The sequence below is a fragment of the Rhinoderma darwinii genome, chromosome 2 (genome assembly GCF_050947455.1).
Source record: "Rhinoderma darwinii isolate aRhiDar2 chromosome 2, aRhiDar2.hap1, whole genome shotgun sequence".
Taxonomy (NCBI): Eukaryota; Metazoa; Chordata; class Amphibia; order Anura; family Rhinodermatidae; genus Rhinoderma; species Rhinoderma darwinii.
In genome coordinates this window covers 77,778,664-77,806,525 of record NC_134688.1, presented here as the reverse complement: position 1 = coordinate 77,806,525, position 27,862 = coordinate 77,778,664, and the positions used below count along the sequence as shown (strand labels likewise).

The following is a 27,862-nucleotide window of genomic DNA, read 5'->3' as shown; positions in this document are numbered from 1 at the left end:
TAGGTTCTATGTGCAGCTGGATTACATATTTTTTACAATTTCTGCCAATGACGTCTGGACCGGGACTGTGATTGACTGTGTGATTGACAGGTAAGATGCAGCATTTTATCATTAATTCTACATGTTACTGGACACATGAAATATATACGCTCTAGAATTCTCATATAAGGCCAGATTCACACTGGACATTACTGCAGCAATTTCTAACCACACCAACACCTCACCACAACTATATGATTGTAGAAGTATTTTTTTCTGGTGATTGTCGGGGGTTGTTTTTTTTTTTTAGACAAACAGTTCAAGTTCCAGTAAAATGTTTCTATTAATGCAAGTAACAACTGAACATTTTACATTCAGATTTCAATGTTTCATATTTTCTCATTAAAGTTACAACTCAGTACAACAGAGTATGTTCACACAGCCTATTTTCAGCCGTTTTCCTGGCCGTAAACACCCCGAAAAACAGCCGAAAATACGGAGGCTGGACGCCTCCAAACAACTGCCCATTGATTTCAATGGGAAAAACTGTTTTTTTTTTTCCGATGGTGCATTTTACATGGGCGTTTGATAAAGCGGCGCATAAAAAACACCCTGTAAAAAGAAGTGCATTTCACTCCTTCGGCCGTTTTTGGAGCCGTTTTTCAATGTCTCAATAGAAAAACAGCTCCAAGAACGTTGGTAAAAATGCCTCAAAAAATGTTTGTGTTTTAAAAAATGGCTGAAAATCAGAGGCTGTTTTCCCTTGAAAAGAGCTCTGTATTTTAGAGACGTTTTTTAGTTAAGTGTGTGAACATACCCTTACCATTGTCTGAGAATTGCAGCTGTCAGTAATGTGGAATGTGACTTCTCAATCGTTTTCAATATGATGTTTAATTTAATTTAATTAAATAGTCTTAAAAAGCTACCGTATATTATCCTAATAAGGCTCAGCAGTAGCCAGGGCCGGCCTTAGGGGTGTGCGACCTGTGCCATTACATAGGGCGCATCCCTCCAGCATGTGGAACGGGGCGCTGCGCTGGCTCCCTTCCACTGCTTGTGTTTTAGAAGCGGCCGGGCAACTCAGCAGCTGCCTTTCTGCCTGGGTGCTTCTCTCACTGACATCGCGTTTCTAGCAGCGAAAATCGGGATTCCTCTAGGAGATGGGGGCATTGGGGATTGGCATTTGTAAATTGCCCACATTGTGACCCCCCCTAATGTCAGTCATGGACACCTGGGCCTGGGTGTGACTGCAACCTCTTCACCCCTATAGTTATGTTCCCTGGGTTTACACTAACATTACAAAATGTTTTCAATGTCTGACTCGTCCTGTGATAGAAAATGAAATGTGTGAAAGCAAATATATTATTATTCATTCTAGATATGGGGTTATTTTATGTTTATTCCATTATGTATTTTACAGACATTTATGACATCTGAATATGTGGCACCAGTGACAGCCGACATGCTAGGACATACACTGTATATATGTAAGTATTATAGCAAATGACAACCTATAGCAATTCTATAATCTGATGTCATCCAGAATGTTCCTATAGAGACACATGACAAGACTGTGGGAACAAATTCCCCAATGTTGTTCATCCAGGGCCTGTCTTTGGGGTGTGCGACCTGCGTGGTTACACTGGGTGCATCACCTGTCACTAATGAATGGGGCGCCACTGGTCTTGATGTCTGGGGCACCCATTGCTTGAACACTCAATCCCACTCTTCATGTAAAAAAAGTAAAGGGCACTGCTCAGGATGCAGATACAATTCCTTGATAATGGATTACATTACAGTGTGGCAGACAATACTTGTCTGGCAGTGTTATTTGGGCACTGTATGATTGCAGTATTTGAGTACTATATTCTACGCCATAAAGCTGAATTCAGACGCTGCAGATTTGCTGCTTGGCAAAATTCACAAGTGTTACAGGTGAATAGTTACAGTCTCAAAAACTCATCCACATGTAGCAAAAGTAAACGCTGGGAATTTTGCTGCAGCTTTATATTATTATTATTATAGAAATGCTCCATAAAGAAGATATTATGGTATTAGTAATATATAAGGGACTTGTTATTTATGTAATTTCCTAATACACATTTGGCTTATGGGGGAGCACACAGCGCACACAGAGTGTCTACATTACCAGTACTGCAGTTTGTGCGCCACCATACAGGTCCGTCCACATGAAGTTGCTGTGTACATGAGCCCTAATGTACATTTCCTTCATTGTTACGTGGTCTATACTGAGCACACGTCTGTCTGGAGAAATAAAACTACACAATTATTGTTTTTTCCAGAACACCTTAAGATCGGCTGCCTGCTGCCAGGGGGACTCTCTGAAGCAATATTTCATCTATGCAAGGTGCGTCTCTTATTAGTTACTATATGCAGTATCCACCAATACCCTCCACAGCTAGAATGACACTTTTTGTATGTCCTAGGTCAGAATGCCCCTTTTGTATGGCCCCACAGTAATGAAGCCCCCTTTTCTAAGCCCCGACTCAGTCCTTTTATCCCCCATATTAATAGTGCCCCCTTTGCTCCTATAAAATAAAAAATTATACTCACCTAATAGACGACCAACCGGGTCAGACATTTCGCTTCCTCCCTGGGCCGTTATTGTTTGTCCAATTTCAGGGGCGTATGGAGCCCCAGAGCTGTGGGCCGCCCCAAATCCCTGGACCCCAGCCGGTCATCCTATGTATTACCCCTTTGGTAATTTTACACTGGTTGGGGACTGGACTCTGTTCTAGATAGAAATGTTGCCATAGATTGAGATTTGTCCTAATACATTGTCTTTCTTTCTCCTAGAATTAATTCCTCATAAGAGTTAATGATAACCACACGTCCCAGGAGGGCAGATCAAAGATTAAGCAGAGCCCTCCACCTCACATCACATAACGTTCTACATTCAGTCGGATGTATTCAGTAGGAGAGTCCAAGGTCAGTGTATTTTATTAACTGCATCTCTAAATGATCACATAGTGTGTATTACTGGTCAATACTGAAGAGGGCACTACCACCATAGATGGCCTGGGCACCCTCAACTTACACTGCCGATCCGGCATTTAGGGCCCAAACCTATAATATAAAAAAAACAGAAAGATACCCCTGGTTTATTGACTGGGTGATGTTATTTGGGCACTGTATGATTAAATTATTTGGACACTACATGGTGCATCATAAGGGGGAGGACGTCACAGATACTGCACATGCCACCAATAAACCTAAGGCCGGCCCTGGATGTGACACAATAGCTGCCACGTGACATGCCATCCACACGGCCATGACCGCTGTGGCCTAGCAACTAAAGACAACAGAACCACCAGCGCAGGAGCCACAGGGAATTTAAAAAATGAGTAGGGACAATTTGTTATTTTTAGCCATATGCGGCTTAGACTAAGGTTTATGAAACTGTCAGAAAACCCCTTTAATAATTATTTTGTCTGTTGAATCCAGAAATCCAATTTACCATTTTCTACTCTCTCTACTCCAGTCCAAAAGACTCCACAAAAGACAAATTTGCAGTTTTCCATTAAGGATAAGATTATATAGAAGAATAACAATAAGCTCCTGGTCCCTGATACAAAATCTATACCAGGGTCCTCCAACTATTATGTGCCATTATACTGCTGGTGTTATTTGTGTGGCAGAGGGGCATTGGACTCGCCCTGTGATAGAAAATGAAATGTGTGAAAGTAAATATATTATTATTCATTATAGATATGGGGTTATTTTATGTATGTGCATTAAACCCATTATGTATTTTACAGACATTTATAACATCTGAATATGTGGCACCAGTGACAGCCGACATGCTAGAAGATCCACTGTATATATGTAAGTATTATAGCAAATAACAACCTATAGAAATTCTATAATTTGATGTCATCCAGAATGTTCCTATAGAGACACATGACAAGACTGTGGGAACAATCTCCCTGATGTTTTCAATAGGCTGAACATATATTTGTTGATATGATGAACCATACTAAGCGCACGTCATAATATCTTCACAGTTTATACTTTTTGTTCCAGAATTTCTTGAGATCGGCTGCCTGCTGCCAGGGGGACTCTCTGAAGTAATATTTCATCTATATGCGGTATGTCCATCATTAGTTACTATATACAGTATCCACCAGTAGCTCTGTACATTGAAAAAGTAATGAGTGGGCAAAATGCCAAGAAAGGCGTAGTAGTGGGGAACCTCGGATAGTTGGTAGGAATAGGCATAATGTAAGTTAGGGGTATCTTTGTCCAAAATGCTGGCCACATGGCTCGGTTTGGGACTGAACGTAGGTGTAAGGTAATTGGGTGAGGGAGTGTAGGGGGATTTTAGACAGCTTTGGTCTGCCAAGAACATTTGCGATGTGTCAAGGCCTGGATGCAATAGACAAGGACTTAAGTGAGTTTCATTACACAGTCATAATCTGCAGGCATAGGTGATAATGGACACTGGCAGAATGTTTTTATATTTACAGCACTCAAGCGGAAAGCAATGGAAGGTGCCAGGATATTGCCACGTATAGAGCCCCCACAAGTCATGCAGCACAAGGACCTGGACTTGGGGTGTACTGGATTGTTTGGAGCAAATGGCATCAAGGAAGCAAGGCAGGTATCCTCAATGGTATCATTCTAGCAAAAATTTGAGGGAACATGGCACGATGATGGGCCAAGTGCCAGGATCCTTGCGCAGGGATCCAGGGTCGATGAAGGCAGCAATATCCCAGTAGAGCCTCATAATCTCAACATGGGAGAGGGACACCTTGGGGTTGCCAAAATGTTTAGAACACGGGGTACTGGCACAATGTTTGGAATTACAGGAGCAGCGCATCTGGATGTAAAGAGAAGCAGAAGAAGGCAACAGTAGCTGGTTGAGTCTGATTCTGATCTGTCAGATGATAATAAGTGGTCTGATGTTGGGGATAGATGGGCTAATGGGCAAGACGTTTAAGATGCTGAAAAAAATGTTTACGCAGGATAAAGTAAAAAGGTAAAAGCGAGGAGGCGTGATACCGAAAGCCAATCCTTTACTGGAAAGAGGGGGTAAAGTTTGGGGCCAGGAAACATGTTTGTTGATTTCTACCTACACACACTTGTCCCAGGAAATGTTGGGAAACATAAGGGAGGAAAGGCTTGTCTAGTTTTTGTGATGTCTATGGAAGATTTTGTTTAGTATTGCAGTGTTATGGTGGTGGAGCAGGACCCCCTTATTGATCAGGTGCCAATAAAAAGGGATGGTGCCTGTGAAGCAGGCTGGTAAGTATAAAAAAAATACATCTGTCGCATCTAAAAGAGGCATCAGTAAACGATGAAATAGACAAGGAGTTGAGTGAGTTGCATCATTAAAGCAGAATCTGCAGGCACGGATGACAATGGATACTTGCAGAATGATTTTTGTGCCTACAGGACTCAAGTGAGAAGCAGTGGAAAGGACACGGATATCGCCACGGATAGGGCGTCCACGAGTCATGCAGCACAAGGAACTGGACTTCTGATGTAATTGACTGTTTGGAGGAGATGGCGTACATTTGCGAAGAATGTAGTTGGCTTTCGAAGCGCGTAAGCAGTCTTGTATCATCACTTCAACATGCCGTGTGGTTTATAAAATGTTTTTCTAATAAAGTCATCGCATTGTCATGAGGATTGCTGGACCGTATTTTCTTCTGTTTACTTTATATTTATTGGACAGTGCTAACGCCATACAGCCCTCCCTGTAGAGAACGCCATACAGCCCTCCTGTAGAGAACGCCATACAGTCCCCCTGCAGAGAATGCCATACAACCCCCCCCTGTAGAGAACGCCATACAGCCCCCCCTGTAGAGAACGCCATACAGCCCCCCCCTGTAGGGAACGCCATACATCCCCCCCTGTAGAGAACGCCATAGAGCCCCCCCTGTAGGGAATGCCATACAGGCCCCCCCTGTAGGGAACGCCATACAGCCCCCCCCTGTAGGGAACGCCATACAGCGTCCCCCCTCCCAAAAAAATGCGACCTACAGTGTGTCCTACAAAATACATGTATCCCCTATCCACAGGATAGGGGATACATGTGTGATCGCTGGTAGCGAAAGCTGCTTCTATCCTCTCCTCAGGGTCCCCGGCAGTCACTGACAGCCGGAGACCCGACATTCAGCAGCCCGATCGTGCGGGCAGTAAGTTAAAACCGGAGTCGTAAAAAGTCTATGGCTCGGGTTTTAAGGACCCTGACCGCTGGCCGTAAAAATACAGCCAGCGGTCGGGAACCAGTTAATGGCAGAGCGGGGAGATACCTCCCTGCTCTGCCGTAGTGTTCAGTGGCGTCCCGCTGTAGCAGCCATAGCGGCTGCCAGCGGAGCCTCTGGCCATGGTGGGGGCCTGTGCCGGCGGGCGACACGGGCCCCCTCATGCCGCAGGCCCCGTAGCAGCCACTACGGCGGTAGTTACGCCACTGCTCAGTACATATATACAACACCAAAAAAAATCTCAGTGTTATGACTGCGGACCTCTGTCGCTCACCCTGTGATGAACGGCCGCGACCGCAACTTCCTGGCCACCTCCCCAGAGACCACGGCTGGTGCGGCCTTCCCTTCCTGGAGTGTGCGAGGAGTGCCTTAAAGGGCCAGCGTGCGCACTTCCTAAAAGTTTTCTATCCCACCCCAGTGCACCCTGGATTATAAAATGGTCTCTGCCCTTCCACTCCTTGCTTGAGCGTTGTTTGTACTTTTCCCATGTTTGTATTGCAAAGGGTCCCTTAGTATTTTCCTGCTTGATCCCAGAGTTCCCGTTCCCTGCATCCTATTTCCTGTATCCCTTGCTGTTTCCTAACTGTGCCTGCCTTTTATCAGAGTCGTGTGGTACCGCCGGCTGGATATGCCACGTCTGTGTGTCATCTACCATTCCTGGTGCCATCCGCTTCGTCTGGCGCAACCTGCCACACCTAGCCCTATCTGAGTCGGAGCCCACGGCCTAGTGGGTCCACATACGGATGTAGCCATCTTTAACTTGACTCTGATAACTTGTTGCAGCGTGATATGACACAAAAATAACCATTGAGAAGTCATTGAAAAGGTCAAGATAAGGGATCTTTCCACTGTGTATTTAATGCGTTATTAGTCAAGCTAAAGTCAGCTACATATGTTCCCTAGATTGTGACAGTACGCTCATGGAACCCGCTGGCCAGCCTAAGACCACAGTTCAGGTCATACAGACGGATATGCGTGACCTATATGCACGTCAGCAATTACTAAGGGGTGGACCCCAATAGTATATATTGTATCTATATGCACGTCAGGATCAACTCCTCGTGGCTGTAAACTCCATCATCGCCCGACTGGATCAACTCCCTGTTCCTCCCCCAGAGACTGCTGCCGTTCCACTGCCTAATACTCCTACTGTCTGTTTTCCGGATCCACAGTTGCACTGCCTATTTTTCCTCGCTATATCTGCGTGCTCACCATTTCTCCTCTGATGAGGCCAAGGTAGTGTTCATTATTTCCCTCCTCGCTGGCAAGTCCCTCGCATGGGCGAACCCCATCCTGGAATGACAGGGGCCCAAATTTTCGGACTTAGCCCTGTTCTTACAGACTTTTTGTGACGTGTTCAAGAAGCCGGGTCGAACATCCATAGCAGCAGCCACTCTGCTAACCCTCAAGCAAGGGGGTCCACAGCAGGAGAGTATGCCATCTCCTTCCGTACCCTGGCAGCAGAGTTGGCATGGAACAATGAAGCATTGGTGGCGACCTATGGCATGGACTGTCCTCACACACCATGGACGAGCTGGCAGCCCGCGACCTCCCACCTACCTTGGATGCCCATATCCTGTTGGCTACCCGGGTCAACATGAGGATCCAGGAACGCGATGAGGAGGTTCGGTGGAGAGACGTTTTCACAGATTAGCACCCTCGTTCTAGAGACCACTACTGCCCCCTCTTGTTGCTCTACCTGAGGAACCAATGCAGGTAGACAGAGTCAAGTTGTCCGAGCAGGAGAAACAGCGCTCACGCTCTTCAGGTCTGTGTTTGTATTGCGGCCTTAAAGGCCCTTTCGTGCGCCAATGTCCACAAAAGCCGGGAAACTCCAGCTCCTAGAGAGGCAACTCTAGGTGGGATGATGCCAAACATCAAAACCTCTTCCAAATTATCTATTCCTGTGACCATCATCTCGGGAGAGACATTACACTACTCCTCTGCCTATTTTGACTCCAGGGCAGCTGCAGATTTCATCCAGCAGGATTTAGTAGACCGACTACATCTACCCACAGTTCTTCTAGAGAGATCCCTTGCTGTTGCTTCTGTAAATGGACTACCATTGCCCGATCCTATTGTGGCTATCATGAAACCACTTACGTTACAAATCGGACTCCTTCACTCAGAACAGATCAACTTCCTCGTCCTGCCTAAAGCCATCAACCCGGTTCTGCTGGGTCTGCCTTGGCTTCGTCTACACGCCCAGGTCCTTCACTGAAGTTCTGGAGAGGTCCCCCAATGGGGGCCAAGATGCCTTAGCCGCTGCCTGCAACAGGTCCGCCCTGTTTTGCCTCCACTGCCTCAGTCACTCTCCGATCTACCATCTCATTAAGCCAGTTTTGAGGACATCTTCAGTAAGAGCAGGTAGATAAAAACAGTGGGAACCAGGTGGGATCCACTGTAAAAAAGAGACACCATCCAGGCGCAATACTTTTTTGAGAAAAAAAATATATATAATTAATTGTCTAAAACAATAGATCATAATAAAACATACATAAAAAAGAGAGATAGAGGGTCTCTTGAGGTACAACGCGTTTAGTGGAAACAGAACCACTTTATCAAGTAAACATGAGACCATAAAGTTTTTTCCAGAGAACCCCTTTAATGACCACCGTGAAAAGGCGTATTGTCATTAAGGGGTTAAATTCGCAGTGTTGGACGGTCATCTCCAGTTTACTGTTGTATCATTATTATACCGAAATTTATATTATATTATATAATATAATAATATATTATATAATATATATATTATTATATTATACCTGTTAGGAGATGATGTCACCCCCAGATGAAGGCTGTGCCGAAACGTGCGTCGTGGTTGGCGCCATCCCGGTTGTGTCATATAGATGGGTATATATTGAGGCATGTTATTTCATATGCTGTACTATTTTGAACATGTGTTGCACCAATCCTAGGACCATCACTACTTGTATTTAGCTTCTTGTCCATGTCCTTGTCCATCCTGCAGTATTGTAAAGACAATTTATATTATATATGGTATATATATCCTTATTTCATATATATTGCTTAGCACTATACACTTTATAAATAAGATGTATCCGTATTGTTATGGGCATGTGTTCACCCTGTGTATTTCACTCCGGAGATGTTGCTATATCTATTGTGTGACACTTTTTATTCATTTGTCCTCTATATTTAATAAAGTTTTTTGATACTTTTCAAAAGCATCACTATTGGTGCTTGGTGCCATTATTGTTTAGGTCAGGTTTGTCCCCTGCCGCTAGGGGCTGTGGGGTAACACAGCAGGAGGCGTGTGCAGATGCCTGAGGGACTCAGTGGTGTGCCTGCTGAACATGGTAGGCGGTTCCCTGGTGAAGGGTGCGGGTCCATCCCAGGTTTTCGCGTGGGCGGTCCTGTAAAACATTTTCCCTTGTTAACCCTCTACCGGTGAGTTATGAGGCGGTTGCGGTCTCAGTCCAGACTGAGACACCTAATTAGGTAAACAGGGATAACTTGGCTGTGTATGTCTGCTTCGAGGGATCGGTGCCCATCTTAAGCAGGAGGTCAGGAAACAAATAGGGAAGGATGAGTATGTGGAGATGTTCTCCCTCCTCCCTTGGAGAAGTTCTATCTGGATCAGGGGAAGAGGGGCTAGAGCATAAAAGAAGGAGGAGGAGAAAAGGCGTTATCTCCTGATTCCGCAAATGTTTACCAATTGGTTAATAAGGTAAACGTTTTCATTTGCGATTCTAGCTAGAGTGATTTGCGAAAAGACCCCGGAGCACTGCTCGGCCCTTTTATGTTTTATGGATTCTATTGGGGAAGCATATAGGGTGTATAAGGGCCTGGTATGGCTCCGTTAAGATAAAGAAGTCACAGTACAGCTGACACTAAGCTTTATGCAGAACATAGTGGAATGTCAAAAACAGCAAAAAAAATCAAGAGAATCAAAAGAAATTTAATAAAACAACACCAGTCCCAAGTGAATATAATTTGTAATGTTGTAGGGGGGTAAGGGAATGATAATGCTGGGAACTCTCTCTGTTATACTCTACTTAAACCCTATACACACACAAGAAACAGAGTATAGAGCCAAGTATATATGAAAAGAATAACACATTTTATTAAATACATATAAAAACATACATGTTAAAAAGGTACATGAGTGGAGAGACTCTATATGATATGAACACAGGTAAGTAGGAAAACCAAGTGTATGGTGTGTTTAAAGTCCTTATATTAAGGACATATGAATAGGGCAGTGTGCTATCGTATATAACGTTAGTTGTTTGAGTGTGAGCTGTTTTGTTAAGGACAGAAGTGTCCAAAGGGTGTTTTCTAGAGTAAAATACTCCCAACATTAATAACTCAGATAGCCTTACCCATAATAGTAGTCCTGGTAGCCTGGATACCTGTGTGTAGAACAATAAGATGTCATTTTTTATCAAAATTTCTTATTTTCACAGGAAACAAAATACCCCATTTTGTTGCCCAATTTGTCCTTGGTGCGGCAATACCCCATTTGTGGTGATAAACTGCCGTTTGGGCCCATGGGAGGGCTCAGAAGGAAAGGACCACCATTTGGCCTACTGGAGTTTTTCTGGTGCTAAGTCATGTATGCAGAAGCCCCTGAGGTACCAGTACAGTTGAAACCCCTGAGAAGTGACCCCATTTTAAAAACGACACCCCTTAAGACATTCATCTAGAGGTGTAGTGAGCCTTTTGACCCCACAGGTACTGTGTAAAAGATAATGCGCAGCAGATGGGGCAGAGTGAGATTTGCAATTTTCTATATATATATATGGCATGTCCGTGCCCGATATAGTGTGCCCAGCATGTGCCACTGGAGATATACACACCATAAGATGTAATGTGGGTTCTCCCGGGTACGGCAATACCCTACATGTGGCTGTTATTAGCTGCCTGGGCACACGGCAGGGCTCAGAAGGGAAAGATGAGGGGCATAGGCTGTGCGGAGTGTATCAGGGTAAATTAAAAATTAAGGGATGTATGATAAATTCGAAAACAATCTTTCATACAGAGCCCTGGTTTTTCGGGACACGTGTCGCATTCGTATATTGTTTACCTCCTTATCCCCCTCTTTGAGCAGACTCTGCACCTCTTTTGACTTTTTCCCTTCTTGCCAGTTTGGGGAACTTCTCCTGGAAAGTGTTGCCCTGGTACGATGCGTGTGGCCTCGCTTCCGGAAGTACTGGATGCTCCCTATTCTTGGTACTAAAGATTAGGTTCTTGATAATCACCTCTTGAAATTCCAGGAAAGTTCCCGTCTGGCCTGCACATCGACGTAGCACATACGCATTGTACAATGCCAACTGTATGATGTGCACGGCCAGCTTCTTATACCACACCCTCGATTTCCGCATGGCGCTGTAGGGCTTAAGGACTTGATCTGACAAGTCAACCCCTCTCATGTACCTATTGTAGTCCAGGATGCAGTCTGGTTTGGGGGTCTCTATACTGGTACCTCGTACAGGTACATGGGTACTGGTGTGGCCATGTATTGTTGTTAATACAAGGACATCTCTCTTGTCCTTGTACTTGACACACAATATGTTGCTGCTAGATTGTGCCCTGCTCTCACCCCTTCTGAGTGTTTGCCCAAGCAGAATCTTAGGGAGGCCTCTCAGATTTTTTCTAGCAGTGCCGCATGCCGCAGGACTTCTGGAAGTGAGGCACTTGAAGAGTGGGACGCTGGTATAAAAATTATCCAAGTAGAGGTGGTAACCCTGGTCCAGCAGTGGGTGCACCAAATCCCACACAATTTTTGCATTAATTCCCAGTAAGGGGGGGCATTCTGGGGGCTGAATACTGCTGTCCTTCCCTTCATACATCCTAAATTTGTAGGTATACCCTGATGCACTCTTGCACAGCTTATACATCTTTACGCCATACCTTGCCCTCTTACTCGGCAGGTACTGGCGGAATTGAAGCCTCCCTTTAAAATGTACCAGGGACTCATCAATAGAAATACACTTCTCGGGGGTGTATGCTTGGGCAAACCGAGCACTGAAATGGTCTAATAGGGGTCTCAGTTTGTACAAACGGTCAAAACTGGGGTGTAACGTCCGTGGCTGCGGGCTGTCAGCTCCAGCCTCCCGCTGACAGCCGCAGCCACGAGTCGGCAAGCGCTGGCCCCAGCCTCCTCCTCAGGAGATGCCAGCGCTTGCATCCACTCACCTTCGCCGGAACCCGCAGGGTGCGCGCGCACGCTCGTCCCCGCTCTTAAAGGGGCAGCGCGCGCACTGGACATCTTGAACGACCTTTGACCCGTGAGTACCCTGGGCTATAAGAGGGGTCCAGCCCCCTAGTTTCAATGCCTGAGCGTTGTTAGTTTTCCCAGTCTGTCTTGCAAATGGTCCCTTAGTGTTTCCCGTTCCTGTTGTTACCCGTACCTTGTTCCCCGTTCCTGTTTCCCGTGCTTTGCCCTAGTATCTAGTCATGCCACGTCCAGAGGAATCTGCCACGTCCTGTGTCATCTGCCACGTCCTGTGTCATCTGCCACGTCCTGTGTCATCTGCCACGTCCAGAGGAATCTGCCACGTCCTGTGTCATCTGCCACGTCCAGAGGAATCTGCCACGTCTGGAGGAATCCGCTACGTTCTGTGTCATCTGCCACGTCTGGAGGAGTCTGCCACGTCTGGAGGAATCCGCCACGTCTGGAGGAACTTGCGGCTCCTGTGTCATCCGCCACGTTTGGCGCCATCTGCTTCACCCATCTCATCTGTGCCAGAGCTGCGGCCACCATCTGGACTATTCAGGTACCCTTGTGCGGGACATTGTATTTCTGGGGTGTCCTGTTTGGCCAGCTGCCTCTCCGCTGCGGCGGTACGGCCTAGTGGGTCCACTAACCCGCTTCGTGACAGTACGCTCAGGCCATGGACCCCGCTGGTCAACCTGCGACGTTGTCTACACAAGCCATGCTGGCTGAGATGGAGGATCTCCAGTCACGACAAGACCAGCTCCCCCTGTCGGTGAACGCCATAGCCCATCGGCTGCTTGCTCCGTCCACAGTCATCAACGCACCCGTTTCTGCGGTTCCGCCTGCTACACTTCCTTTCTGTACTGGTACCAACCCCCTGTGTTTCTTGCCGCTACATCCACGCTATGACGGAGATCCGAGGTCCTGCAGGGGATTTTTGAATCAGTGCCTGATCCATTTCAGACTACATGCCAGGTCCTTCTGTTCGGATGACGTCAGGATCGCCTTTATCATCTCTCTCCTTACCGGCAAAGCCGTGGCATGGGCCAATCCTCTGTGGGAACATCAGGGACCAGAGACCCGGGACTTGCAGTGCTTCTTACAGACCTTCCGCTCGATCTTTGAGGAACCTGGGAGAGTTTCTTCGGCTGCTGCATCCTTGCTGACCCTACACCAGTGAGACCTCTCCGTGGGCGAGTATGCCATTCAGTTCCGTATCCTGGCTGCTGAATTGACCTGGAACAACGAGGCTTTAGTGGCTACATTCTGGCAGGGACTGTCTTCAGGGATCAAGGACGAGCTGGCTGCTCGCAATTCTGCCATCTACCTTGGACGATCTTATCCTACTCGCCTCACGTGTCGACATGAGGATCCGGGAACGTTCCCAAGAGGTTCTCCGGGGGAGAGAAATTCCCAGGCTGGATTCTGCTGTCCCGCAATCCTCCTCAGTCGTCCCACCAGAGGACCCGATGCAGAGTAATTATGTTAAATTGTCTACCCAGGAGAGACAACGCAGACGCACTTCTGGACTTTGTTTGTATTGCGGCCATGGAGGCCATGTTGTGCATCTGTGCCCCCAGAGGCCGGAGAGACCCCATTGCCTGGGATTGGTTGGAGAGACAACACTAGGTGGAACAGAATCTAACAGAGGATTCGCTTCCAAACTGACTATTCCTGTGACCCTGGTATCCGGCGACAGGACGCATCAAGTCTCTGCATATCTTGACTCTGGCTCTGCTGCAAATTTCATCCAGAAAGAGCTTGTGGATCATCTTCAGCTGCCCACAGTTCCCCTGGAGACATCTTTGGCTGTTGCCTCAGTTAATGGACTGCCTCTGCCTGATCCCATTACCTCTAGAACCAAGCCGTTGAAGCTCCAGGTTGGAGTACTTCATTCTGAATTTATTTCGTTCCTTGTTTTGCCCAAAGCCATCAATCCTGTTCTGCTGGGCCTGCCTTGGCTTCGACTAAATGCCCCAGTCCTGGACTGGAATTCTGGAGAGGTTCTCCAATGGGGCTCCAAGTGCCATGGTCGTTGTCTGCTGCAGATCCATCCTGTCAAGCCTTCTCTGCCTCAGTCGCTGTCGGGACTGCCTCCCCATTTTGCTCAGTATGCAGATGTTTTCAGCAAAAAGGAGGCTGAGACGCTGCCTCCACATCGCACCTATGACTGCCCCATTGAACTGGTTCCTAATGCCTCTCTTCCCCGTGAACGGGTATATCCTCTCTCCCTGCCTGAGTCTCTATCCATGTCGGCCTATATAAAGGAGAATCTGGAGAGGGGTTTTATACGAAAATCTTCCTCCCTGGCCGGGGCTGGATTCTTCTTCGTTAAAAAGAAGGATGTATCCCTTCGTCCCTGCATTGACTACAGGGGCCTCAACCTAATCACAGTCAAGAACAAATACCCGTTGCCACTCATCTCTGAGCTATTTGATCGCATACGAGGGGCCAACATTTTTTCTAAGCTAGACCTGCGTGGGGCTTACAATCTAGTCCGGATTCGCCGGCGTGACGAATGGAAGACGGCATTTAACACCCGGGACGGGCACTACGAATACCTGGTGATGCCCTTCGGACTGTGTAACGCTCCCGCAGTGTTTCAGGAGTTCGTTAACGACATCTTCCGAGATCTACTCTATGTCTGTGTTGTTTTTTATCTCGATGATATTTTAATTTTCTCCCCAGATCAAACGACTCATCGAAGGCATGTTCGTCAGGTTCTACTACGATTGAGGGAGAATCATTTATACGCCAAGCTGGAGAAGTGCGTCTTTGAGAAGAGTTCTCTGCCCTTCCTGGGCTACATCATCTCGGATCAAGGCCTCAAGATGGATCCTGAGAAAGTGAAGGCTGTCCTGGAGTGGCCACGTCCCCAAGGCTTAAGGGCCATACAGCGGTTCCTGGGATTCGCCAATTTCTACCGGCAGTTTATTCCTAACTTCTCTTCTCTGACGTCTCCCATCTCGACCCTTACCAAGAAGGGTGTGAACGCCAAAGTGTGGACTCCAGAGGCAGAGTCTGCATTTAATAGCCTGAAGAGTGCCTTCACTTCAGCCTCGATCCTCCATCATCCTGACGTATCTCGGCAGTTCTCACTGAAAGTGGACGCTTCCTCTGTTGGTGCAGGCGCACTTCTGTTCCAGAGGAGCTCCAAAGGAAAGGCTGTAGTGTGTGGCTACTACTCTAGACTGTTTTCCTCTGCTGAGCGCAATTACTCCATTGGAGATCGGGAGCTGCTGGCCATCAAATTGGCTCTGGAGGAGTGGAGACATCTTCTGGAGGGTGCTGCTCACCCCATCCTGATCTTCACCGACCACAAGAACCTCACTTACCTTCAGTCCGCTCAAAGACTTAATCCTCATCAAGCCAGGTGGTCGCTGTTCTTCACCCGTTTTCTGTTTGCGCTCCACTACCGTCCCGCGGACAAGAATGTGAGGGCCGATGCCCTGTCCAGATCGTTTGAGATGGAAGACACGGTGGAGTCCCTCCAGACCATCATAGACCCGTCCTGCATCGTCTCTGCTAATCCTCTGCAGGTTAGAGACATCCCTCCTGGGAGGACTTTTGTTCGGTTGGCGGACAGGAGTAGAATTCTCCGCTGGGGACATAGTTCGAAACTTGCTGGGCACGCCGGTGTCCGTAAAACCAGAGACCTAATTGCTCGTCACTTTTGGTGGTCCACGCTGCCTAAGGATGTTCTGGACTTTGTCTCTGCTTGCACGGTGTGTGCCTCTAACAAAGTGACTCACTCCAAGCCTGCCGGCCTGCTTCAACCTCTGCCTGTACCCAATGCCCCCTGGCAGCACATTGCGATGGACTTCGTCACTGACCTTCCCCCCTCAGCAGGATGTAACACTGTCTGGGTGGTGGTGGACCGGTTCTCTAAGATGTCTCATTTTATCCCGCTGACCGGCCTACCTTCTGCTCCTCGTCTGGCAAGTCTCTTCATTCAGCACATCTTCCGCTTGCATGGCTTGCCTCTTCACATTGTGTCCGACCGGGGGGTTCAGTTTACCTCCAAGTTCTGGAGAGCCCTCTGTAAACTCCTGGATGTGAGATTGGACTTTTCCTCTGCCTATCACCCTCAATCCAAAGGGGAAGTTGAGAGGATCAACCAGATCATGGAAAATTATCTCTGCCATTTCATCTCTTCACAGCACGATAACTGGGTACAGCTTCTACCATGGGCCGAATTTTCTTACAACAGCCACACAAGTGAGTCCACCACTTCCACACCGTTTCACATCGTGTACAGTCAACATCCCAGAGTTCCTCTCCCTGTGTCGACTTCATCTCAGGTTCCCGCTGTTGACTCTGCATATGGGGACTTCTTGCAAATCTGGCAACAGACCCGGTCCTCTATTTTGCTGGCAGTAGATCGCATGAAGCGAAAGGCATATATTAAGAGAAAAGAGCCGCCTCAGTATCTTCCGGGGACTAAAGTCTGGCTGTCCTCTCGGAACATTCGCTTGAAGGTGCCTTCATACAAATTCGCTCCCAGGTTTCTTGGACCATTCGAGGTCCTGCAGCAGATCAACCCTGTCGCCCACAAGCTTCGGCTGCCTCCTACCCTCAGGATTCCCAACTCCTTCCACGTCTCCCTCCTGAAGCCTGTGATCTTAAACCGCTATTCCAAGACTCCCAGCCCTGCGGTTGCTCCCAGCGGCTCCTCGGACATCTTTGAGGTAAAGGAGATCTTGGACACCAAGAGAGGAAAGACCTTGTATTTGGTGGATTGGAGGGGGTTTGGTCCCGAAGAGAGGTCCTGGGAGCCAGAGGAGAACCTCAATGCCCCTACTCTTCTAAAGAAGTTTCTCTCTTGCTCCGGTCCCAAGAAGAGGGGGCGTAAGAGGGGGGATACTGTAACGTCCGTGGCTGCGGGCTGTCAGCTCCAACCTCCCGCTGACACCCGCAGCCACGAGTCGGCAAGCGCTGGCCCCAGCCTCCTCCTCAGGAGACGCCAGCGCTTGCATCCACTCACCTTCGCTCGTCCCCGCTCTTAAAGGGGCAGCGCGCGCACCGGACATCTTGAACGACCGTTGACCCGTGAGTACCCTGGGCTATAAGAGGGGTCCAGCCCCCTAGTTCGATGCCTGAGCGTTGTTAGTTTTCCCAGTCTGTCTTGCAAATGGTCCCTTAGTGTTTCCCGTTCCTGTTGTTACCCGTACCTTGTTCCCCGTTCCTGTTTCCCGTGCTTTGCCCTAGTATCTAGTGGTGCCACGTCCAGAGGAATCTGCCACGTCCTGTGTCATCTGCCACGTCCAGAGGAATCTGCCACGTCCTGTGTCATCTGCCACGTCCAGAGGAATCTGCCACGTCCTGTGTCATCTGCCACGTCCAGAGGAATCTGCCACGTCTGGAGGAATCCGCCACGTCCTGTGTCATCTGCCACGTCTGGAGGAGTCTGCCACGTCTGGAGGAATCCGCCACGTCTGGAGGAACTTGCGGCTCCTGTGTCATCCGCCACGTTTGGCGCCATCTGCTGCACCCATCTCATCTGTGCCAGAGCTGCGGCCACCATCTGGACTATTCAGGTACCCTTGTGCGGGACATTGTATTTCTGGGGTGTCCTGTTTGGCCAGCTGCCTCCCCGCTGCGGCGGTACGGCCTAGTGGGTCCACTAACCCGCTTCGTGACATGGGGTCATATCGGGGTGGGCACTGCTCATTATCCTTATAATTTAAGAAGCAAAATATTGCCTCATAATGCATCCTGGACATGGCCATATGGTACATTGGGGGTATGGTATAAGATGTCCATGCTCCAGTAGGTCCTAATGGATGGCTTTTTCAGAAGCCCCATGTTCAAGTGAAGTCCCCAGAACTTGCCCAACTCTGCTACATCTACAGGGGTCCACCTGTAGGATTGGGCATAAAATGATGTAGGGTTCTTAGTAATATACTGTTGGACATATAAATTTGTCTGGGAGACCATAAGATCTATAAAGTCATCAGTGAAGAAGAACTTGAAAAAGCCCATTTCACTGAGCCCTGCCGTATTAAATTTTAACTCTGGGATTTTGGGCTCATAAATGTCTGGTGTGGGGGTCCAAATGGGGGCTTGAACTGCGGCGGGGTCATTTCGCTCGGGGGCTTCAACTGCACTGGTGGTCAAGGGGCATCTCCTAGGAGGTTCCTCTTCTTCATCACTGGATGAGGAGGTGGATAAATAAAACAGAGTCTCACCATCCGACGACTCTGTGTCGGAGGCAAGAAATGAATATGCCTCTTCGGCACTAAATGTCCGTTGGGACATGTTTCATTGCTTTCCTAACTAGGAGCAATAGGCTGCTACCTAAACCAGCTCAAAAAATTGGTGTTTTTATAGAACGAGTGGGCTTCCCTGAGACTAAACCTAACAAAGGCGAGGGTTCCTAACACTAAACCTAACTAGATTTTATTTGAACTTCCATGAGACTAAATCTAACTACGGCGACTATTCTCTGACACTAAACCTAACTAGATTATTCTGAGCTTCCCTAACACTAAACCTAACTACGGTGATGGGTGCCTGACACTAAACCTATCTAGATTATTCCGAGCTTCCCTGACGCTAAACCTAACTACTGTGATGGACCCCTAACGCTAGATCTAACTATGGTGATGGATTCCTGACGCTATACCTAACTATGCTTTTTGACGGTTCCCTGACACTAACTAACACTAATACTAAACTAACTAGATAAATTGTCTAAATTAACAGGGGTTTTTTTCGTTTTTTTTTTTTTTAATATATTTTTTTATTTTATATGTTTTATAAAGAAAAAAAGAATCCCCAGGGACCAAGAAATTGGTCCTGAAGACTAAGAAGTGGTCAGTGATAGGAGATCACTGACCAAAAATGTGGGGGGAACACAAGGAGGAAGGGTAAAGGACTGGGTAGTGGATTGGGGAGGTGGGAAGCAGAAAAAAGTTGTCTTTTTTTCACTCTTTTTCTCCTCTCCCTCTACTCACAACCGCTCTGAACGCCTCGCTATCTCCATCTCAGGGCGGGTGCGGCAGGATGTGATGTCAGGGAGAGGAAGTGAAGAGACCGATCGCCACTATTGGACAGTTACTCACTGACTGACCAATAGTGGCGATTGTGGAGGCGGGACCATCGCAATAGGTCCCGGCGTATTGAGCTGTGATAGCCTGCTGTCGGAAACAGCAGCTGTCACAGCTCGTGCACGCGCCGGTGGAAAATGGCGATGCATTTTCCCTGCGACATAATATTGCGTCGCTGAGCGCGAACGGGGCGGTCAGCGCGACGGAATATTACGTTGCTGAGCTCGAAGGGGTTAAATACATTGAATACACAGTGTCAAGAAACTTTAATTTCACTTTTTCAATGGTTTTCAGTGACTTAAGTGATAAATTATCACGCTGCAGCAAGTTATCAGAGTCAGGATAAGGATTGCTATATCTGTACATGACTCCAAACAAAGAAACAAGAAGTTCATCTGCTCACCAGGCCGTCCATGTGTCCAATAAACTCTCGGTGGGCGGATAATTGTCCGGTAACTTTATCCATTAAAATGGAGACGATCCAGAACTTAGGCTACATTCACACAACAGTGAAAAAAAATGGCCATTAAAAACTGATCAACTGTCAGTTTTTCATGGCCGTTTTGCATCATTGTGTCTGCAAATTTTTATACACTTCCAGTCCGTCTGTCCGTTTTTAATGGCCGTTTGACATCCATTTTGCATCCGTTTTTCATAGCCGATAAAAAAACAGATGAATTTCATTTGTCTGGCTTCTTTTGTCCCAACCCCCTGAAAACACCCAATCAAAGGTCATTGTCATGATTGTTTCACAGCCCCCCTGTAGATGATGCCACACAGCCCCCCTGTAGATGATGGCACACGGACCCCCTGTAGATGATGGCACACAGACCCCCTGTAGATGATGGCTCACAGCCTCCCTGTAGATGATGTCACACAGCCCCCCTGTATATGATGGCACACAGCCCCCCTGTAGATGATGGCACACCGCCCCATGTAGATGATGGCACACAGCCCCCTTGTAGACGATGGCACACAGCCCCCTGTAGACGATGGCACACAGCCCCCCTGTAGATTTTGACACAGACACCTCTCCGGAGAAAGCACCACACCCCCCCCCCCCTCCCTGTGGTAATCTTCCGGGACTCTCTCTGTAAATTCAGGACCGTGCCGAAAAATTTGCTACAGTAGACAACAATGTCCCCTGTACTAGCGCCATGCTACCATAGTAGTGAGCGCAACAATATCCGTAATTTTTGTCCGCCTGAATGCCCTACATACTCACCGATGCATGACCGTCCACGTCACGAGTGATCTCTAGTCTCACTGGTTCTGCGAAGGCGACGCGAGGACGTCATCTCGTCACCTTCGCAGAACCCATGAGACTAGAGACCACACCTGTAGAGGACGGCGCTGCATCGGTGAGTATGTGTCATTGCGCCGCCGATTACCAGCAAGGGAGCCAATAGTTCCCTTGGCTCTTGATTCCCCAAATCACAGAACTGTTTTTAACGGCTGTTACATGTATTGACGGCCGTTAAAAATTGATCCATTGACTTCTATGGGGGCCGTCTGGCCGTGAAAGCGGCCAAAAATAGGACATGTTCTATTTTTTGACGGCCAATATTCACGGGTGGTTAAAAAAAGGCCGTGTGAATATACCCATACAACATCATTGTTCTGAAAGCGGACGTTTTTTACTGTTGTGTGAATTTAGCCTAAAACGAAATTCAATAAAATGTATCCTTTATTAGTTCAGATGTTGCCGTCTTTACCTTGACTTTTAACGCATTAAATAAACAATCCCTTATCTTGACTTTTTCAATGGCTTTTGTTGTGTGATATCACGCTGCAACAAATGATATTTTATTTCACATATAGCGAAAAGTAGTAATCCAAAATTAGGTTTTTAACGTTTCGGTCTATACATTCAACCTTCTTTAGACACGGATATGCGGCGCTTGTGACCTCGGTCGCTGTTGGGTAATGGCGCCATTATTTTTGGATTACTACTTTTCGCTATATGTGAAATCAAATATCACTTATTGCATAATACCTTGGAGTGCTGAGTTCCCATTTTTTACACATTGGCGTGGAAGCCTACTCACGCACACTTGAAACACGGAGTGCTGCGGGATCAAGAAAGTATCACGCTGCAACAAGTTATCAGAGTCAAGTTAAAGATGGCTACATCTGTATTACAGTATAAAATCCATCTAGTAACAGATTACACGTTTCATACATTACATGTTCTTAGTCGTAGCCCCTATAACCACACACTTATCTTTCTTCCATGTTTATAAACAGCAGTCCCATGTAACGCCTATATCCAGTGTATGCACAGACAGTCTATCCAGGCAGTAGGAGATAATTAGATGATGTAACAGATACTGCAGCCGCTTATGATGTCACTGATGATGTCATAGACAATACTAGCCATTAGGTTCTATGTGCAGCTGGATTACATATTTTTTACAATTTCTGCCAATGACGTCTGGACCGGGACTGTGATTGACTGTGTGATTGACAGGTAAGATGCAGCATTTTATCATTAATTCTACATGTTACTGGACACATGAAATATATACGCTCTAGAATTCTCATATAAGGCCAGATTCACACTGGACATTACTGCAGCAATTTCTAACCACACCAACACCTCACCACAACTATATGATTGTAGAAGGATTTTTTTTTGGTGATTGTCGGGGGTTGTTTTTTTTTTTTAGACAAACAGTTCAAGTTCCAGTAAAATGTTTCTATTAATGCAAGTAACAACTGAACATTTTACATTCAGATTTCAATGTTTCATATTTTCTCATTAAAGTTACAACTCAGTACAACAGAGTATGTTCACACAGCCTATTTTCAGCCGTTTTCCTGGCCGTAAACACCCCGAAAAACAGCCGAAAATACGGAGGCTGGACGCCTCCAAACATCTGCCCATTGATTTCAATGGGAAAAACTGTTTTTTTTTTCCGATGGTGCATTTTACATGGGCGTTTGATAAAGCGGCGCATAAAAAACACCCTGTAAAAAGAAGTGCATTTCACTCCTTCGGCCGTTTTTGGAGCCGTTTTTCATTGTCTCAATAGAAAAACAGCTCCAAGAACGTTGGTAAAAATGCCTCAAAAAATGTTTGTGTTTTAAAAAATGGCTGAAAATCAGAGGCTGTTTTCCCTTGAAAAGAGCTCTGTATTTTAGAGACGTTTTTTAGTTAAGTGTGTGAACATACCCTTACCATTGTCTGAGAATTGCAGCTGTCAGTAATGTGGAATGTGACTTCTCAATCGTTTTCAATATGATGTCTAATTTAATTTAATTAAATAGTCTTAAAAAGCTACCGTATATTATCCTAATAAGGCTCAGCAGTAGCCAGGGCCGGCCTTAGGGGTGTGCGACCTGTGCCATTACATAGGGCGCATCCCTCCAGCAGGTGGAACGGGGCGCTGCGCTGGCTCCCTTCCACTGCTTGTGTTTTAGAAGCGGCCGGGCAACTCAGCAGCTGCCTTTCCGCCTGGGTGCTTCTCTCACTGACATCGCGTTTCTAGCAGCGAAAATCGGGATTCCTCTAGGAGATGAGGGCATTGGGGATTGGCATTTGTAAATTGCCCACATTGTGACCCCCCCTAATGTCAGTCATGGACACCTGGGCCTGGGTGTGACTGCAACCTCTTCACCCCTATAGTTATGTTCCCTGGGTTTACACTAACATTACAAAATGTTTTCAATGTCTGACTCGTCCTGTGATAGAAAATGAAATGTGTGAAAGCAAATATATTATTATTCATTCTAGATATGGGGTTATTTTATGTTTATTCCATTATGTATTTTACAGACATTTATGACATCTGAATATGTGGCACCAGTGACAGCCGACATGCTAGGACATACACTGTATATATGTAAGTATTATAGCAAATGACAACCTATAGCAATTCTATAATCTGATGTCATCCAGAATGTTCCTATAGAGACACATGACAAGACTGTGGGAACAAATTCCCCAATGTTGTTCATCCAGGGCCTGTCTTTGGGGTGTGCGACCTGCGTGGTTACACTGGGTGCATCACCTGTCACTAATGAATGGGGCGCCACTGGTCTTGATGTCTGGGGCACCCATTGCTTGAACACTCAATCCCACTCTTCATGTAAAAAAAGTAAAAGGCACTGCTCAGGATGCAGATACAATTCCTTGATAATGGATTACATTACAGTGTGGCAGACAATACTTGTCTGGCAGTGTTATTTGGGCACTGTATGATTGCAGTATTTGAGTACTATATTCTACGCCATAAAGCTGAATTCAGACGCTGCAGATTTGCTGCTTGGCAAAATTCACAAGTGTTACAGGTGAATAGTTACAGTCTCAAAAACTCATCCACATGTAGCAAAAGTAAACGCTGGGAATTTTGCTGCAGCTTTATATTATTATTATTATAGAAATGCTCCATAAAGAAGATATTATGGTATTAGTAATATATAAGGGACTTGTTATTTATGTAATTTCCTAATACACATTTGGCTTATGGGGGAGCACACAGCGCACACAGAGTGTCTACATTACCAGTACTGCAGTTTGTGCGCCACCATACAGGTCCGTCCACATGAAGTTGCTGTGTACATGAGCCCTAATGTACATTTCCTTCATTGAAGGGTGGTCTATACTGAGCACACGTCTGTCTGGAGAAATAAAACTACACAATTATTGTTTTTTCCAGAACACCTTAAGATCGGCTGCCTGCTGCCAGGGGGACTCTCTGAAGCAATATTTCATCTATGCAAGGTGCGTCTCTTATTAGTTACTATATGCAGTATCCACCAATACCCTCCACAGCTAGAATGACAGTTTTTGTATGTCCTAGGTCAGAATGCCCCTTTTGTATGGCCCCACAGTAATGAAGCCCCCTTTTCTAAGCCCCGACTCAGTCCTTTTATCCCCCATATTAATAGTGCCCCCTTTGCTCCTATAAAATAAAAAATTATACTCACCTAATAGACGACCAACCGGGTCAGACATTTCGCTTCCTCCCTGGGCCGTTATTGTTTGTCCAATTTCAGGGGCGTATGGAGCCCCAGAGCTGTGGGCCACCCCAAATCCCTGGACCCCAGCCGGTCATCCTATGTATTACCCCTTTGGTAATTTTACACTGGTTGGGGACTGGACTCTGTTCTAGATAGAAATGTTGCCATAGATTGAGATTTGTCCTAATACATTGTCTTTCTCCTAGAATTAATTCCTCATAAGAGTTAATGATAACCACACGTCCCAGGAGGGCAGATCAAAGATTAAGCAGAGCCCTCCACCTCACATCACATAACGTTCTACATTCAGTCGGATGTATTCAGTAGGAGAGTCCAAGGTCAGTGTATTTTATTAACTGCATCTCTAAATGATCACATAGTGTGTATTACTGGTCAATACTGAAGAGGGCACTACCACCATAGATGGCCTGGGCACCCTCAACTTACACTGCCGATCCGGCATTTAGGGCCCAAACCTATAATATAAAAAAAACAGAAAGATACAATCCCTGGTTTATTGACTGGGTGATGTTATTTGGGCACTGTATGATTAAATTATTTGGACACTACATGGTGCATCATAAGGGGGAGGACGTCACAGATACTGCACATGCCACCAATAAACCTAAGGCCGGCCCTGGATGTGACACAATAGCTGCCACGTGACATGCCATCCACACGGCCATGACCGCTGTGGCCTAGCAACTAAAGACAACAGAACCACTAGCGCAGGAGCCATAGGGAATTTAAAAAATGAGTAGGGACAATTTATTATTTTTAGCCATATGCGGCTTAGACTAAGGTTTATGAAACTGTCAGAAAACCCCTTTAATAATTATTTTGTCTGTTGAATCCAGAAATCCAATTTACCATTTTCTACTCTCTCTACTCCAGTCCAAAAGACTCCACAAAAGACAAATTTGCAGTTTTCCATTAAGGATAAGATTATATAGAAGAATAACAATAAGCTCCTGGTCCCTGATACAAAATCTATACCAGGGTCCTCCAACTATTATGTGCCATTATACTGCTGGTGTTATTTGTGTGGCAGAGGGGCATTGGACTCGCCCTGTGATAGAAAATGAAATGTGTGAAAGTAAATATATTATTATTCATTATAGATATGGGGTTATTTTATGTATGTGCATTAAACCCATTATGTATTTTACAGACATTTATAACATCTGAATATGTGGCACCAGTGACAGCCGACATGCTAGAAGATCCACTGTATATATGTAAGTATTATAGCAAATAACCTATAGAAATTCTATAATGTGATGTCATCCAGAATGTTCCTATAGAGACACATGACAAGACTGTGGGAACAATCTCCCTGATGTTTTCAATAGGCTGAACATATATTTGTTGATATGATGAACCATACTAAGCGCACGTCATAATATCTTCACAGTTTATACTTTTTGTTCCAGAATTTCTTGAGATCGGCTGCCTGCTGCCAGGGGGACTCTCTGAAGTAATATTTCATCTATATGCGGTATGTCCATCATTAGTTACTATATACAGTATCCACCAGTAGCTCTGTACATTGAAAAAGTAATGAGCGGGCAAAATGCCAAGAAAGGCGTAGTAGTGGGGAACCTTGGATAGTTGGTAGGAATAGGCATAATGTAAGTTAGGGGTATCTTTGTCAAAAATGCTGGCCACATGGCTCGGTTTGGGACTGAACGTAGGTGTAAGGTAATTGGGTGAGGGAGTGTAGGGGGATTTTAGACAGCTTTGGTCTGCCAAGAACATTTGCGGTGTGTCAAGGCCTGGATGCAATAGACAAGGACTTAAGTGAGTTTCATTACACAGTCATAATCTGCAGGCATAGGTGATAATGGACACTGGCAGAATGTTTTTATATTTACAGCACTCAAGCGGAAAGCAATGGAAGGTGCCAGGATATTGCCACGTATAGAGCCCCCACAAGTCATGCAGCACAAGGACCTGGACTTGGGGTGTACTGGATTGTTTGGAGCAAATGGCATCAAGGAAGCAAGGCAGGTATCCTCAATGTTATCATTCTAGCAAAAATTTGAGGGAACATGGCACGATGATGGGCCAAGTGCCAGGATCCTTGCGCAGGGATCCAGGGTCGATGAAGGCAGCAATATCCCAGTAGGGCCTCATAATCACAACATGGGAGAGGGACACTTTGGGGTTGCCAAAATGTTTAGAACACGGGGTACTGGCACAATGTTTGGAATTACAGGAGCAGTGCATCTGGATGTAAAGAGAAGCAGAAGAAGGCAACAGTAGCTGGTTGAGTCTGATTCTGATCTGTCAGATGATAATAAGTGGTCTGATGTTGGGGATAGATGGGCTAATGGGCAAGACGTTTAAGATGCTGAAAAAAATGTTTACGCAGGATAAAGTAAAAAGGTAAAAGCGAGGAGGCGTGATACCGAAAGCCAATCCTTTACTGGAAAGAGGGGGTAAAGTTTGGGGCCAGGAAACATGTTTGTTGATTTCTACCTACACACACTTGTCCCAGGAAATGTTGGGAAACATAAGGGAGGAAAGGCTTGTCTAGTTTTTGTGATGTCTATGGAAGATTTTGTTTAGTATTGCAGTGTTATGGTGGTGGAGCAGGACCCCCTTATTGATCAGGTGCCAATAAAAAGGGATGGTGCCTGTGAAGCAGGCTGGTAAGTATAAAAAAAATACATCTGTCGCATCTAAAAGAGGCATCAGTAAACGATGAAATAGACAAGGAGTTGAGTGAGTTGCATCATTAAAGCAGAATCTGCAGGGACGGATGACAATGGATACTTGCAGAATGTTTTTTGTGCCTACAGGACTCAAGTGAGAAGCAGTGGAAAGGACACGGATATCGCCACGGATAGGGCGTCCACGAGTCATGCAGCACAAGGAACTGGACTTCTGATGTAATTGACTGTTTGGAGGAGATGGCGTACATTTGCGAAGAATGTAGTTGGCTTTCGAAGCGCGTAAGCAGTCTTGTATCATCACTTCAACATGCCGTGTGGTATATAAAATGTTTTTCTAATAAAGTCATCACATTGTCATGAGGATTGCTGGACCGTATTTTCTTCTGTTTACTGTATATTTATTGGACAGTGCTAACGCCATACAGCCCTCCCTGTAGAGAACGCCATACAGCCCTCCTGTAGAGAACGCCATACAGTCCCCCTGTAGAGAACGCCATACAGCCCCCCCTGTAGAGAACGCCATACAGCCCCCCCTGTAGAGAACGCCATACAGCCCCCCCCTGTAGTGAACGCCATACAGCCCCCCCCTGTAGGGAACGCCATATGTAGTCTATTACATGGGCCCCAGTTACTATAGTAACTTTTCATTGATGTTGTGCGGGGGGCCCGGTCGCAATTGCGACCCCTATAGTTACGCCACTGTCTGATCCCCTAATGTTTCTCTTCAAAAGTTTCCCCAATCATCTGATCTGACCATTTATTTTTTCAAGTCTACCC

At 46.3% G+C, this 27,862-nt stretch overlaps 2 long non-coding RNA genes across 2 annotated transcripts; both read left to right on the top strand.

Moving 5' to 3' along the window:
* The first annotated feature begins 9 nt into the window (after positions 1-9).
* LOC142740641 (uncharacterized) lies at positions 10-3,817 on the top strand. The gene is made up of 5 exons (XR_012880829.1): positions 10-90; positions 1,400-1,466; positions 2,283-2,347; positions 2,797-2,928; positions 3,759-3,817. It is a non-coding gene; the product is annotated as an uncharacterized LOC142740641 (long non-coding RNA).
* An 18,014-nt stretch (positions 3,818-21,831) lies between these two features.
* On the top strand, positions 21,832-25,636 carry LOC142740640 (uncharacterized). Its single transcript, XR_012880828.1, has 5 exons — positions 21,832-21,912; positions 23,221-23,287; positions 24,104-24,168; positions 24,614-24,745; positions 25,579-25,636. It is a non-coding gene; the product is annotated as an uncharacterized LOC142740640 (long non-coding RNA).
* The last annotated feature ends 2,226 nt before the right edge of the window (positions 25,637-27,862 follow it).